The sequence below is a fragment of the Lactuca virosa genome, chromosome 9 (assembly GCF_052849685.1).
Source record: "Lactuca virosa cultivar CGN04683 chromosome 9, Lactuca_virosa_CGN04683_v6, whole genome shotgun sequence".
NCBI classification, from domain to species: Eukaryota; Viridiplantae; Streptophyta; class Magnoliopsida; order Asterales; family Asteraceae; genus Lactuca; species Lactuca virosa.
The window spans coordinates 305559268-305572883 of record NC_136434.1 but is presented as its reverse complement, the minus strand read 5'-3'; positions in this window follow the sequence as shown (position 1 = coordinate 305572883).

The following is a 13616-nucleotide window of genomic DNA, read 5'->3' as shown; positions in this document are numbered from 1 at the left end:
CGTCGAGTACACCCATGTGACTCGCCGAGTCCATTCAGTTCTCAATCCATACAGAGGCTTCTCGATCCTTGCAGGGGCTTCAATCCATAGATCCACTCTTCTACAGCCTAACCCTCACATAAAGTTGCAAACTTTACGTGAAACCAAGGAGATATAAGCCCAAAACACTCTAGGGCTTGTGTTTATGACAAAGGGGCTTCACCAATAACTCTTAGACAGAAGCTTTATGATATTATGGACCATCACAAGCCTAGATCTGAAGTAGCAACCTCAGATCTAAGCCTCTAACTCGAAATAGCTCTTAATCATACGAAAAATGCCCCAAATCTCACATGATAATAGATCTAAATGCAAAAGAGTCCAAGCAACAGATTATTACCTCCAATATAAGCTCCAACTGAAGTAGATCCTGGATCGACACCCCTCCTTGCAGCAAACCTCTTGATCTTCAAGCCCCTTTCCACCCAAAATCACTTATCAAGGCTCCAAATTGCTTCCAAGGTCTCTCACACACGATTTAGGGTTTCTGGATCTCAAAAGGGTAGCAAAGAGGCTGAGGGTGGGTTATAATGTGCTTTATATAGGGCACAACCCCCGGGATTAGGGTTTTCTCTCTTCAGCACTAACTCGTCGAGTCCAAGCCGCCGACTCGGCGAGTTGGCCACTTAAACCGCGACAGAATCCCTTTTGGCCCTTCAGAAGGGCCACTTAAACCGCGACAGAGTAAGCGGACCTACTCGTCGAGTCCCTTTCCTAAATTTACACTTTTGGCCCTTCATTGAACATTAGAAATTTGGGGTGTTACAACTCTCCCCCACTTAAATTAGGCTTCGTACTCGAAGCCTACTGCAGTATACGCTTCAGAACAAACCCCTTGCACTGCAGACTCCGATTTCTCAATCTACTCATGCTCTTACTAACCCTACTTCTGTATCTCTCTTAAAATGGCTTATTCTCATGTGGCATCCTTGCCACTGTTCCCAGCCGACCATCGGCCTTTCGAATCAATAGCACTACATAATAACCACGTATTACCCAATGATACCATCCCTTCAAATCAGGAACACGCCTTCGCGCCCTGCGAATACTAGATGCCACAAACACCTACTGAGCCCCACCGAGACACTAATCCATCTTCCTTCGCCCAAGATTGGCGATAAACCTAATAACTTGCAACCTGGAACGAATCGTGTTCCATCCTCTGGTTCTATCCCTTACGCACTGACAGGATACTGGCTCCCTTGGCTCCCATAACCCATCAACCAAACATATCGCGTAACCACTCGTACCTGGCCCAAACAGCCTCGGGCTGGAATACCAAACACACCAGGTCCAATCAATCATAGGGTCCGGTCGTCCTCATGATGGAATACACCAGATTGGATACCTCCACATACACAATTCAAGTCTACAACCATACCCGGAACTAAGGACCTTGTCCTTGAGTCACCCTCGAACCCTTCGGTTCGACACAACGGAGTGCAACCCACTCACACCTCCCTATCACGATCTCTAGGTCCTTGACCTCCGACTGTAATATCCTTATACAGTCCTCAGCACCAGTCCAGACTACTCCCGAGTCTGTTATCCTGCTGACTCACCTTCCTCTATCCTAATTTCCAATCTGGAGCCACTATCCTCCTCCTCTTCCAAGGAGACTGAAAACATGACTGCGCATCATCCAACATTGCCATAACCTCAACAGGTATCCAACCCGTATGTGCTTCCATATATCTGGTACAATCCCAGTGCTTACTACCAATAACTGAAACACTTTCGATCATCCATTTACTCTGCTGCCTTCCTTTCGGAGGACCCACACTCCTTTCGGTGCTACATACCTTTCCTTTCCAGGAAGTCTACTCAACAACCCTTACCGCACCTATAAGTGCCACTGAGCTAAACTCCACTCTACACTAACCATGTAGAGCAACTACTATTCTCGAACTCCCATATACTCCGAATCCGAGCACATAACTAACTAGGCCCACGCACGGCCTCCATCCAACTCCATCATCATGATCAATACTTGGGGCCAGACCTTATCGATTGCTATTTTCATGGCGACATACTCACTCATTTTCCTCATACAGGTCTACTAACACACACACACAGGGTCTTCAGCAAGACTGGACCGCCTTACCAGGCCTTCAGCCTATCTGGACCACCCTCAGAACCTTCAACATGTTTGGACCGCCCTTCTGGGCCTTCATCCTGTTTGGACCGTTCTTCGAGCCTTCGGCCTGACTGGTAAGCCCACCGGCCTTCAGCCTATCCGGACCGCTCAAAATTTCCGTACATCACCCAGAACCATTCTTTCTAGGAACCAACTGGAGTATTACCCGATCCAAGAAGATGAAATCTCGGAGACACTCCGAACTGATGAGATCACCAAGATCCTTTGAACTTCGTCCAACCACCAATAACAACTTCCGATCAACCAAGATACACCGAAGTCCTCAGCCTACCCTAGCAGCATGCTCAATACGTGGAACAGACCTATTAAGTGCTAAAGTGTAGCAGCCTACTCAATACCCGAACATAGATCTACAAACATAAACAGAGTCTTCAGTCGATCGTCCACCTTCTCGGAAATCCGAGGTGTGTTCCCTCACCCGCGTGTCTACCATACACGCTAAATAACCCGCACTCCCGTGCTGAATGCACTGCTGAGCCCTGGCATCTAACAAAACCCTCAATCTATCAATCCAAAACCCTCAGAGTCGAGCACACCCTCGACCGAAAACTCGAACTGAACTCGATTCTTGACTAGGACCCCAACCTGGTTCCCCAACTTGTGCTATCAAGCATCCAGAAGATGTGTTCTTATGCTGGGGAGTTTTGCCAAACCCCCAATCAACACAACCCTCAAACTAAGCAGCCAAATAGGGCCTCCATTCTCCCTATCGGGTTGTGAAACTTATCCCCGTTTTAAAACCCTTCCCACTTCAGCATCTCGGGGTAACACTCCCCCACTTAGATTCAACTAAGCCTTCATAATACATGAAAATTGGAGGATTCTCAATCCTCCTCACTTCCCAACGATTTATCCGATGACAACCAACTCTTTCCCACTAGTGTTCCATTGCTAGCTAGACCCGACTCATCACACACTTCTAAGAACCAGATGATCACTTCCTGAATCCCAGTGAAACCGACAGCCACTAATGCGTGAATGACTCCACACTCACGTCCTGAAGACCACCAGATAGATTCTCCAACTAATACCTCGGCAATGAGTTACTTCTCTTGGCGCTTTAGTCCGTCAATCAATAACGGTTGCTAACCACTGAATCCTGACAATGATGAATAACCCTTTTGTGGGACCCCATCCGCAGGCCTCCCACATAAAACCCCTTTTCCAAAGGTGTTCCAAACAAGCTTCCCGCTCTCGGGCTTTAGAAATCATTCTCTTCAGGTTTCACACCCCGACTCACTCACCAGCTCAAACGCCCATAGTTGTACGGCAGCAGCTGAAACATCCTCTGCCTTAAACCGGGCTACAAACCACTCCCAAGACATAGTCTACAGTCCCAAAAGTGCAATAGATCGCACAATCAATCCTTTCCATCCAATACAAGAGATCCAAGGAAAACCGGACCTCATAACCACTTATACCACGCCGACCGTCCTGAGCTCACCGGCGCTGAAATAATGTTGCCTATTCCTGCCACCAACTGACCCCGAGCTGGAATATACCTGATCCTGGGGTCACAAGCCTGCTCACTCCTCCGAGCTCGGAAACTGAGAGGGCGCAATCCTTGCCCTACAAAACGACGGTCCAATCCATCAATTAACCATTTCCCTTCCAGCTGCAAAACCCCAGCTGAACATAATCATCACTCCTTTCCGGAGTTCCCACAACTCATATCCCGGCCTCGAGCAAACCCCCGAGCCTCAAATCTATAACTTCTGTGCTAACCTCTCCTGCTCCACCCGCGGAATATAACGAGTACCGATCATATTCCTGATCCCAAATAACTGCAACACTCTGCTCATCAGAATATGTCCCAGAACTAAGAAGCTCGACCAGCTCCTCCCCTTGTCGTCGTTACAGCTGCCAAAGCTGCCGCAGCAACCGACTCAGCAATGTCTGCATGACGCTCGACAAAATACTCAACCATGGCGGTCTCGAAAGACCCAATCATCTTCGGAATTTATCCCCGAACAATCTCGATCGTCTCCTCCCGGAGGATCTCCCTGACACGATCCCCTGACAATGCTGGCCTATCCTGGCTGCCAGCTCCCGATCCTAACCTGGATCCGGTCACAAGACGTCTTGTGACCACCGTTTTGGTAATACACCAAAAGGTCTCTAATAACCTATATAATGACAGGGAAACAACTCCAAAACCCAACCCTAGGGGTTGTGACTTCCTTGCTACGCGTATGGGTCCTGTGCTTTCAGTAGTACGGCCCATACTACCTTCCACACCTACCCATATTTGTCTCAAGTATCATCATAACGCCCTAACAATATACGTAAATATAGCAAGCGCTTAAATCCTCACTCCTAGAGGAATGCTAAACATCTCATAGCTGGCCTCCCGGCCTCTCACTACCCACCCAATCCATGAAACTTCCACCAACCCTGCAGCATTAGTGTATACTAGCCACACATAATGCTGGACCCGATAGACTTTCAAATATCCAATTCTACCCTAAGGTCGAATCAAACATTCTCAGGCTATAAGATCTTGATTATGCACAGCCGTGATGCATACACTAAACAACTACAGTAAGGATGTCAATCTCATATAAGGAAAACCCTAGGCTAATCGGCATCATGAAATCAGGCAATTATATCATGCAATTCCTGAAGATCCCTAGCCTAGTACTAGAATGTTGTTCTAACATATTACAATATCAAATAACAGTATGGTATTTTGGGGTCTACTTACTGGCTCTCGCTGATCGTACACTTCGCATCCTCTTTTACTTATTTTGAAAACCATTTTAGAATCCATTTTGAAAACCTTTCCTTGATTTGAGACTGGAGTCACGCGAATGTTCCTCCAATTCACTCAAACCAAGGCTCTGATACCAACTTGTAACGACTAAAAATTTCAACCCAATTTAAAACATTTTAACCCATTCAAAAACCATTAAGTTATATAACTTGTTTTCATAATAGTTTAAACATCAGAGTATCCCCATAACCAAATCACAAAATCATGAATTATGAGGAGCGGTACGATCATGCCTTTGCCTTGCCACGATATCCTGATGTACCTGAAACAATAAACTGAAACTGTAATCCCGAAAGCTTAGTGAGTTTCCCCCAAAATACCAACCACATACAACCATAATCATATCATATCACAATACAGAACAGCCATGCCTCTCAAGTCTGCAGTGTGACTGGTCCGCCCTTAACAGGCCTTCAGTCCACCTGGTCCACTCTCTGAGTCTACGGTATGACTGGACCGCCCGCACCGGGCCTTCAGTCTATCTGGATCTATCTCGATCCTTCGGTATGACTAGACCGCCATACGGGCCTACAATCTATCCGGACCGCTCGTAGGGTATGTTGGCCTTCAGCACAAAGCAGGACCGCCTCAACCCAAACATCAATCAAATAACCATGTGCACATATAACAGGTAATCACATAACAGTCCATAGACAAACAAATCGATCTAGCAGATCATAAAGCATAGCAACATCCTAACCAGGATACCGACCTAACCGGTCACTAACATAGCATCATCCTATATACCAGGATACCGACCTAAACCAGGTCACTAACATAGTACTGTCCTAATTACCAGGACGCTGATCTAATCAGATCAATAAGCACATCAAACAGTACACGTACAGATATCAGATATAACTATCTCACAAATCATCGATCATAGTAATCTCTCATAACCAAAACACCGACCTAACCAGGTCACTAACATACCAATCCTATGGATCATAAGAGCATGACAACATACTGTCTATCCGGATACCGATCTATCATATCATAACAACATGTAGCGTACTGTAACCAAGATAACAACTAAAAGGGTCGGCCTTGGTGCCTTAGACCCTATTGATATAGTGAGGATAACTCACCTGCAATTGCCGACTGAAGAGATAAGACCAAGCTGCTCCGACCACGACACGAACTTCATCACAGAACACTACCAAAGAACCAATTCCATAAATACCAGAATTACCAAAATACCCTTGGAAGTCAAACTGGTCAACTATTGGTCAAAGTCAAAGTCCTCAGTCAAAGTCAACCTTCCTGGTTGATTCTACTCGCCGAGTCAACCCGTTGACTTGCCGAGTCCCCATTCCCATAAAACTCTCATAACACAACTTAACTCGCCGAGTCGCCCCAAGACTCGCCGAGTCCAACGATCTCTGAGTCCCATCCTTTCCGACTCACTGAGTCGCCGACCGACTCACTTAATCCAAGGCTTTAATCAAAAGAGGTTGGGTTCAGCGACCAGACTCGCCGAGTCTAAGGCAATCTTCAACAGACTCGCCGAGTTGTTCTTCCAACTCGCCGAGTCTATGCACCTGTTCATACAACTCGTCGAGTACACCCATGTGACTCGCCGAGTCCATTCAGTTCTCAATCCGTACAGAGGCTTCTCGATCCATGCAGGGGCTTCAATCCATAGATCCACTCTTCTACAGCCTAACCCTCACATAAAGTTGCAAACTTTACGTGAAACCAAGGAGATATAAGCCCAAAACACTCTAGGGCTTGTGTTTATGACAAAGGGGCTTCACCAATAACTCTTAGACAGAAGCTTTATGACATTATGGACCATCACAAGCCTAGATCTGAAGTAGCAACCTCAGATCTAAGCCTCTAACTCGAAATAGCTCTTAATCATACGAAAAATGCCCCAAATCTCACATGATAATAGATCTAAATGCAAAAGAGTCCAAGCAACAGATTATTACCTCCAATATAAGCTCCAACTGAAGTAGATCCCGGATCGACACCCCTCCTTGCAGCAAACCTCTTGATCTTCAAGCCCCTTTCCACCCAAAATCACTTATCAAGGCTCCAAATTCCTTCCAAGGGCTCTCACTCATGATTTAGGGTTTCTGGATCTCAAAAGGGTAGCAAAGAGCTGAGGGTGGGTTATAATGTGCTTTATATAGGGCACAACCCCTGGGATTAGGGTTTTCTCTCTTCAGCACCAACTCGTCGAGTCCAAGCCGCCGACTCGGCGAGTTGACCACTTAAACCGCGACAGAATCCCGCTCCGACTCCGCGAGTAAGCGGACCTACTCATCGAGTTCCTTTCCTAAATTTACACTTTTGGCCCTTCATTGAACATTAGAAATTTGGGGTGTTACATTTACGGTCAGGTTTACGGCCAGGGAGGTGTTTACGGCCGTAAACAGGTTTACGGCCCGGCCGTAAACCCATTTACGGCCCATGTTTCTCATGTATATATAGGGGTGAGGGGTGTGAAGAACAGATAGATGAACAGAAAAGGAGTGTACGGAATAGAGAGAAAAGAGAGTGTGTGTTAGTGTGTGTGAATCTTGTATCCGGATCTTCATTCATCTCAATACATACAAGATTCATCATCTTCTTCTTCTCCTTCTCTTCTATTTTGATCTGACATCATCCAATTGATTGGGATTCCGCACCATCAATTGGATCTGATTGATACACAAGTAGATTAGGGACTTACAATTGGTATCAAAGCTAAACCGGTGAGCTTCACTCGATCGAGTTTTTAGTCGTTTGAACGTATACTCTTCACTGTTCGATATTGGTTTTGGTGTTTTCGTTGTTAAAGGGATTGAATCTAATCCAAAATCGCGTTTTCGAAGAACTTCTGGGAGTTTACTGCCGACCGTAAACCCAGTTTACGGTTGTAAACTCAGCTTCATTAACCGTAAACACTTAAACCGTAAACATCCCTGTTTGCGGCCCAAGTCCCCTATATATAGAGGTTGTCTAGTTCATTGTTAGGTTGTTGATGCCACAGAGTTCACGGTTCACTGTATCGAGTTGTACCAGACGTTTTACTGTAATAAACTTGTGCAAGCTTGATTGATCTTCTTCTTCTACTCTTATTCTGATTGTTTTTGATTGTTTGATTGCTTGATCACTGGTAAAGATCCGTTCTAGGACCTTACAGTTGGTATCAGAGCAAAATTGGTATCAGTCAATTTTGTCAGATCTGGAGCTTATTTGATCTTATTTTGGAAGGATTCTTGTGTTTTTGGATAGATTGTAGCAAAATAAGGGGGGTTTGTTCTTCGCGTTTTTGATAAAAACGAGTTTTCGATCGAGTTTTGGAGCAAAAAGATGTGAAAAACGTTGTTTTTCACGTAATCTGCGAAGAGTTTACGGCCGGAGTTTACGGCCGGAAACAGTTTACAGCCGGAGTTTACGGTCGGCGGCGGAGTTTACGGCTAGGGTTTCCTGGAGTTTACGGTTGCCGGAGTTTTCGGTCGCCGGATTTTGCGGTCCGAGATTACGGCCCTCGGAGTTTACGGCTCGCACATGTTCGGTCTCGTTTACGGTCAGCAGCATCCTAGCACCTCGTCCTCGCATCGCATCTTCGCCTCGCACCTCGTCCTCGCATAGGGTCCGAAGTTCGGACCTCGTCCTCGCATCCTCGCATCTTAGCTTCGCATTAAAAATAAGGAAACGATTTTGGGGAGTGCCGAGGATCGAACCCGCGACCTTTGATTCATCAGCCTCACACCTTAACCAACTCAGCTAGGCTACCTGTTGATACTTCCCTTCCGTTTTTAATTCAAAAAGACTCCCCTTCGGTTCCTAATTTCGCAAATTGACACTTTTAGCCCAAAAATTCAATTTCTTTTATTTTTAAATTCCATTTTCAACCAAAAATTTTAGTTTTTAATTTTTGAATTTTAATTTTGACTTTTGACCTTAAATTTTGTCTTTGACTTCCAAGTTTGACCTTTGACTTTAAACTTTGACTTTCGCATTTAACTTTTAAATTTTCAAATTTAGCTTTTCGGTTTGACTTTTAAGTTTGACTTTTCAAGTTTGACTTTTTAAATTTGACTTTTAAGGTTGACTTTTGAGGTTTGTAGTCAAAGGGTTTGACTTTTAAGTTCTAGTTGTGCTTTAAATGGCTTTTGAGGTCTACGCGGGAATTGAAGACATGAAAGAGAGTCGTCAGGAGATGTTAAGACAAAATTTCAACATGTTCGATTATATCCCTGGAGAAACTCTGGAAACTCAGTTGCAGCGATTTACTACACTTACTACTGTGATGAATATAGCTGGGATCTTCTTAACTAAATATGAGATAAACAAAAAGCTGCTGAATTCACTTCCGAAATCGTGAGATATGAACGTGGCTGTCATCAAGAAGACAAAAGATCTCAATCATCTTAGTCTTGCTGCTGTAATTGAAGAAAACTTGACGCTTTGAAGTGTGGAAAAACAATGAGTTCCGCAAACATCCCGGTCAATGAAGTTTCATGTACTCCATCTTGTGATGATACGATTAAATTTCTTCGGGAACAAATTGATTTATTAAAAAGAGAAGTTGAGGACCTGAGATATGAAGGTTATCAACTCAGGAGAGGACAGAAACCCCTAAAGGCCCAATTAGAAACAAAAATAAAGAACTTTAAGAGAATTCAGCAGGAATACAGTGAAAAATGTGAAAATTATGATTACATCAAGAGACAGAATTATGAGTTAATTACTGAGCTTGATACATTAAAGAGACAATTTGAAACTGCAAATTTTGATTTTAGAAGATTTGATGTATCAAGCGAGGTAGTTGCCAACATGATTGACCATTGCATGTAGTTCAAATGAAACCAGCAAAAGGGTTTAGGATACGATAATGTACCTCCTCCTTTTAATCATACATATCAGTATCAACCCTTGTCTAAAGAGGAGATTGCCAACGAACCATTCATGGTTTATGGCAAGCCATCTGGTTTTGTTTCAAGAGGATTTATTAATGTTGAATGTACTAACGTTTCTACTTCCCCTGCAGATCAATCCTTAGATCAGTCAAAGCACGAAGTTGAAGGATCTGTTTCTGATAACAAAACTGAGTCCGAACCTGATGTTTCTGTTTCGAATGAAAACTCTATTGTTTCTGATGTTAAAATTGATGATACATCTTGTGATGCTTCTGCATCGGATCATGTTGAGTTAATTTTTTTTGACATATTTGATGATTTGTTTGAAAATACTAATGTTTCTACTTCATGTGCAGGTAAAGTAGCAGAAGATGAGAACAAGGAGAACACTACTGAACAAACCAATGACTCCTTGAACTCAGAATCTGTTGCTTCGAATTCTGTTACTCCTAACAAACCTGCCGTTGAGAAATACAGGCCACCAATTCCAGTGAAACAGAGTGCCTGTTGTAATTGTGCTTGTGGGAACAATAAGAGACAAGGCAAGGATACGCCACCAGGGGCAGGAAGAAACAAATCCTACGTGAAGAAGCAGACTTGCTTTCACTGTGGAACACCTGGACACATTGCCAGAAATTGTCCAAATCACGCGTACGTTCCCTACTACGCACAAGGGTGGCAGAACGCGCCAAGAGGGAGATACTCCAAAAGAAACCCCTCAAGGTCACGTTCAGACCATGATGACTGGAACGGGCAGAAGGCCAAGAATCAAACCCACAAGGCCAAGAATCCGAATCCCAAGGGCAAGAAGGGAATGCCGGCCAAGAAGCCCAATCCAAGAGATGCTCCAGTGAAACAAAGACCGGTTAGGTCAAAGTCATCTCAACGGCCGACATCAAGATCAAAAGCAAGTACTGAGCCACCCATCAGATCGAAAAAGAACTGGGTCAAACCCAACTACAAATGGGTTCCGAAAGCTTAATCTCCCAAATCAACTAATGACTCTAATATTTCTACATCTTCTGTTTATGATAAACATGACATGTCATGGGAGAATGTTCCTTGCAAGGATGACAAAGGTCAACCCAGTTTCAAAATGGACTGGGTTCCAAAGACCAACTGATCCAGCTCTGTGTCGGAGCAGCTATGGAGGCATATCATCAGACTTCGGTTTGTTGGTAGTGGCTGTTCCAGGCACATGATAGGGGACATCTCTCAACTGTACAACATTCAGACCTTTGTTTGAGAGTATGTGTCATTTATAGGAGAAAGGAAGGAAGGAGAGGATCACATGGGGTTAGTGCTTAATGACATGAAGAATTTTTGGATCTATTCTGAGATTACGCGTGCTGTTCTCAGACCTTCTGGATGGAAATTCAATCAGTGACTTACGGTTTGAGTTTTCTTCTCTATACTCCTGAGTTTTTCTTAAGTTGATTCGCTTTAAAGACTAATTTTTGTTTTAGGATAGTTTAAATTTGCGCATTTACTTTCGTTTCTCTCCTATGCATAAATTTAGGGGGAGAAATAAAAACAAAACAAAAATTTCAAAATTTCAAAAATCCAAAAACATTAAAAAAATCAGAAAATCAAAAAAATGTTGTTAATGAAATGTTCTTGAGGGAGATGTTATGGGAAGTGATATAATCATGTGATAACAGGCAATCTGAATCTGTGTAAGGGACTAAATCTGAATTGTCTAGGCTCTGTGTTCGATGCGCTGGTAGGCACGAGAGATTAAAATGGACTTGACTAGGCAGAGTTGAACTTTAGGAATTCAAAGACTTGACAAATCTTGACCTAGTTAAATCCATTTAGCCTGACAATACGACGCTGAGATAGGTTGAGCAGGGAGATATACATGATAATCCACCAGTCACACTAAAATAATCCGTATCTAGAGCTGTGGTTTAACTCTTCCTCGATGTACGGACTCTGTCCTTAATTCCGGTATTTATGGGGCGACTGGGGAATTCCGATAAAGTAGGTCTGTAGGAAATTATTTTCTTGCTTTCTTTCTGTTAGTCATATGTTGCCTCCTCTGCATGATTGAAATACATCCGACCTGGACTGCAACATATGCAATTCTATTTCTCTACATCTTCTATATATGCAATTCTTCCTGTCTGTTAGTCATATGATGTCTCTTTTGCGTGATTGAAATACATCCGACCTGGTACACAACATATGCACCATTCTACTTCTCAATCCCTCTAAATCTGGTTAGTCATATGTTTCACCCTCTGCGAGATTGGAAGAGATCCGACCTGGGTGTATAGCATATGCACTCTAAATCTGACTTTTCTCATAATAATTGTCTCCTCACCTAAAGTAAGGAGTACTTTGGAAGTTCCTGATTATTGGGGTATGTCAGGAAGCGGGAAACATGTTCTAGTACATTTAAAATTGAACAATCACTAGGTTGTGTGTAGATCTCGCTGCTCAATTTAGGTGGACAACAATATCTTTGGTCGTCGTCAGCTGAATGGTCTTTTAGGAATATTATCTAGGAACATAAGATCACATTCTCTTGTCACTTATAGTATGTCCTAATTTTGTCACAATCTCTCGTGTTTAAGTGGACCACAATACCGGCGATTGACCAGATCTATTCATGAAGAGAGAGGTACTGATAAACGGATAAAGGCTGTCTAAAAACTTTGATCCCAAATCACTCTTAAAGTTAGATATCATTTTATTTTTGTTAAATTTGTTCATAGTTTCTTCTAATTTAAATATTAGGGGAGAATTAAAAATTTTAAAAACCAAACAAAAATCAGAAAATTAAAAATCCAAAAATAGTGTTATTTCTGTTTTATTTCTTTTTCAGAAAATATGAAAAATCCAAAAATATTGTGTGCTAAAATTTTCTTTTAGTTTTGTTTTGTCTTGAATAGTGAATTCAGGTGAAGATGAAACTCATGGAGTTTGTGTCGAAAATTTCTGAGCCAAGGCTTCATCCGTGAGCATCGAAGAATTCTCATTCGAAGGAGCAAGAAATGAAGATTATTCTTTCAACATTCAATCTTTCAACCCTAGTAGCAAGGTGAAGCTGTACTTGAAGATTATGTGACAGATTGCATTGAAGCCTCCTCAATCAGTATGCTGCTATCTTGAACCTGCTGAAGTGATCCAGAAGATTTGTTCTCTCTGATATTCTCTCTGAAGATTCTCAAGCTGAAAGCGCTATCTTTCAAGAATCAGTACAAGAAGCATCCTCACCCAATGTGCGTTCAATGTCAAATTCTGAAGAAAAGCCCAAATGCTCAAGATGAAGTCATTCATTGAAGATTCATCAAGTTCATCTTGAAGCTGTGAAGAATTTGAAGATTAATGCTGAAGCCAAGCTCCCAATGAAGATTAACAAGAAAAGCCAGCTACTTTTTAGGGGAGCTTGTTGGGTCAATTTAGAAAAGAAAGCTATAAACCAAGGGGGGAGATTGTTGGGTCAAAATATTGGTTTATACTTTGCTTTTCTAGTTGATTGTTATTTTCTGTAATATTTTATGAGTTTACGGTCAGGTTTACGGCCAGGGAGGTGTTTACGGCCGTAAACAGGTTTACGGCCGTAAACCTTGTTTACGGCCCGGCCGTAAACCCATTTACGGCCCATGTTTCTCATGTATATATATAGGGGTGAGGGGTGTGAGGAACAGATAGATGAACAGAAAAGGAGTGTACGGAATAGAGAGAAAAGAGAGTGTGTGTTAGTGTGTGTGAATCTTGTATCCGGATCTTCATTCATATCAATACATACAAGATTCATCATCTTCTTCTTTTCCTTCTCTTC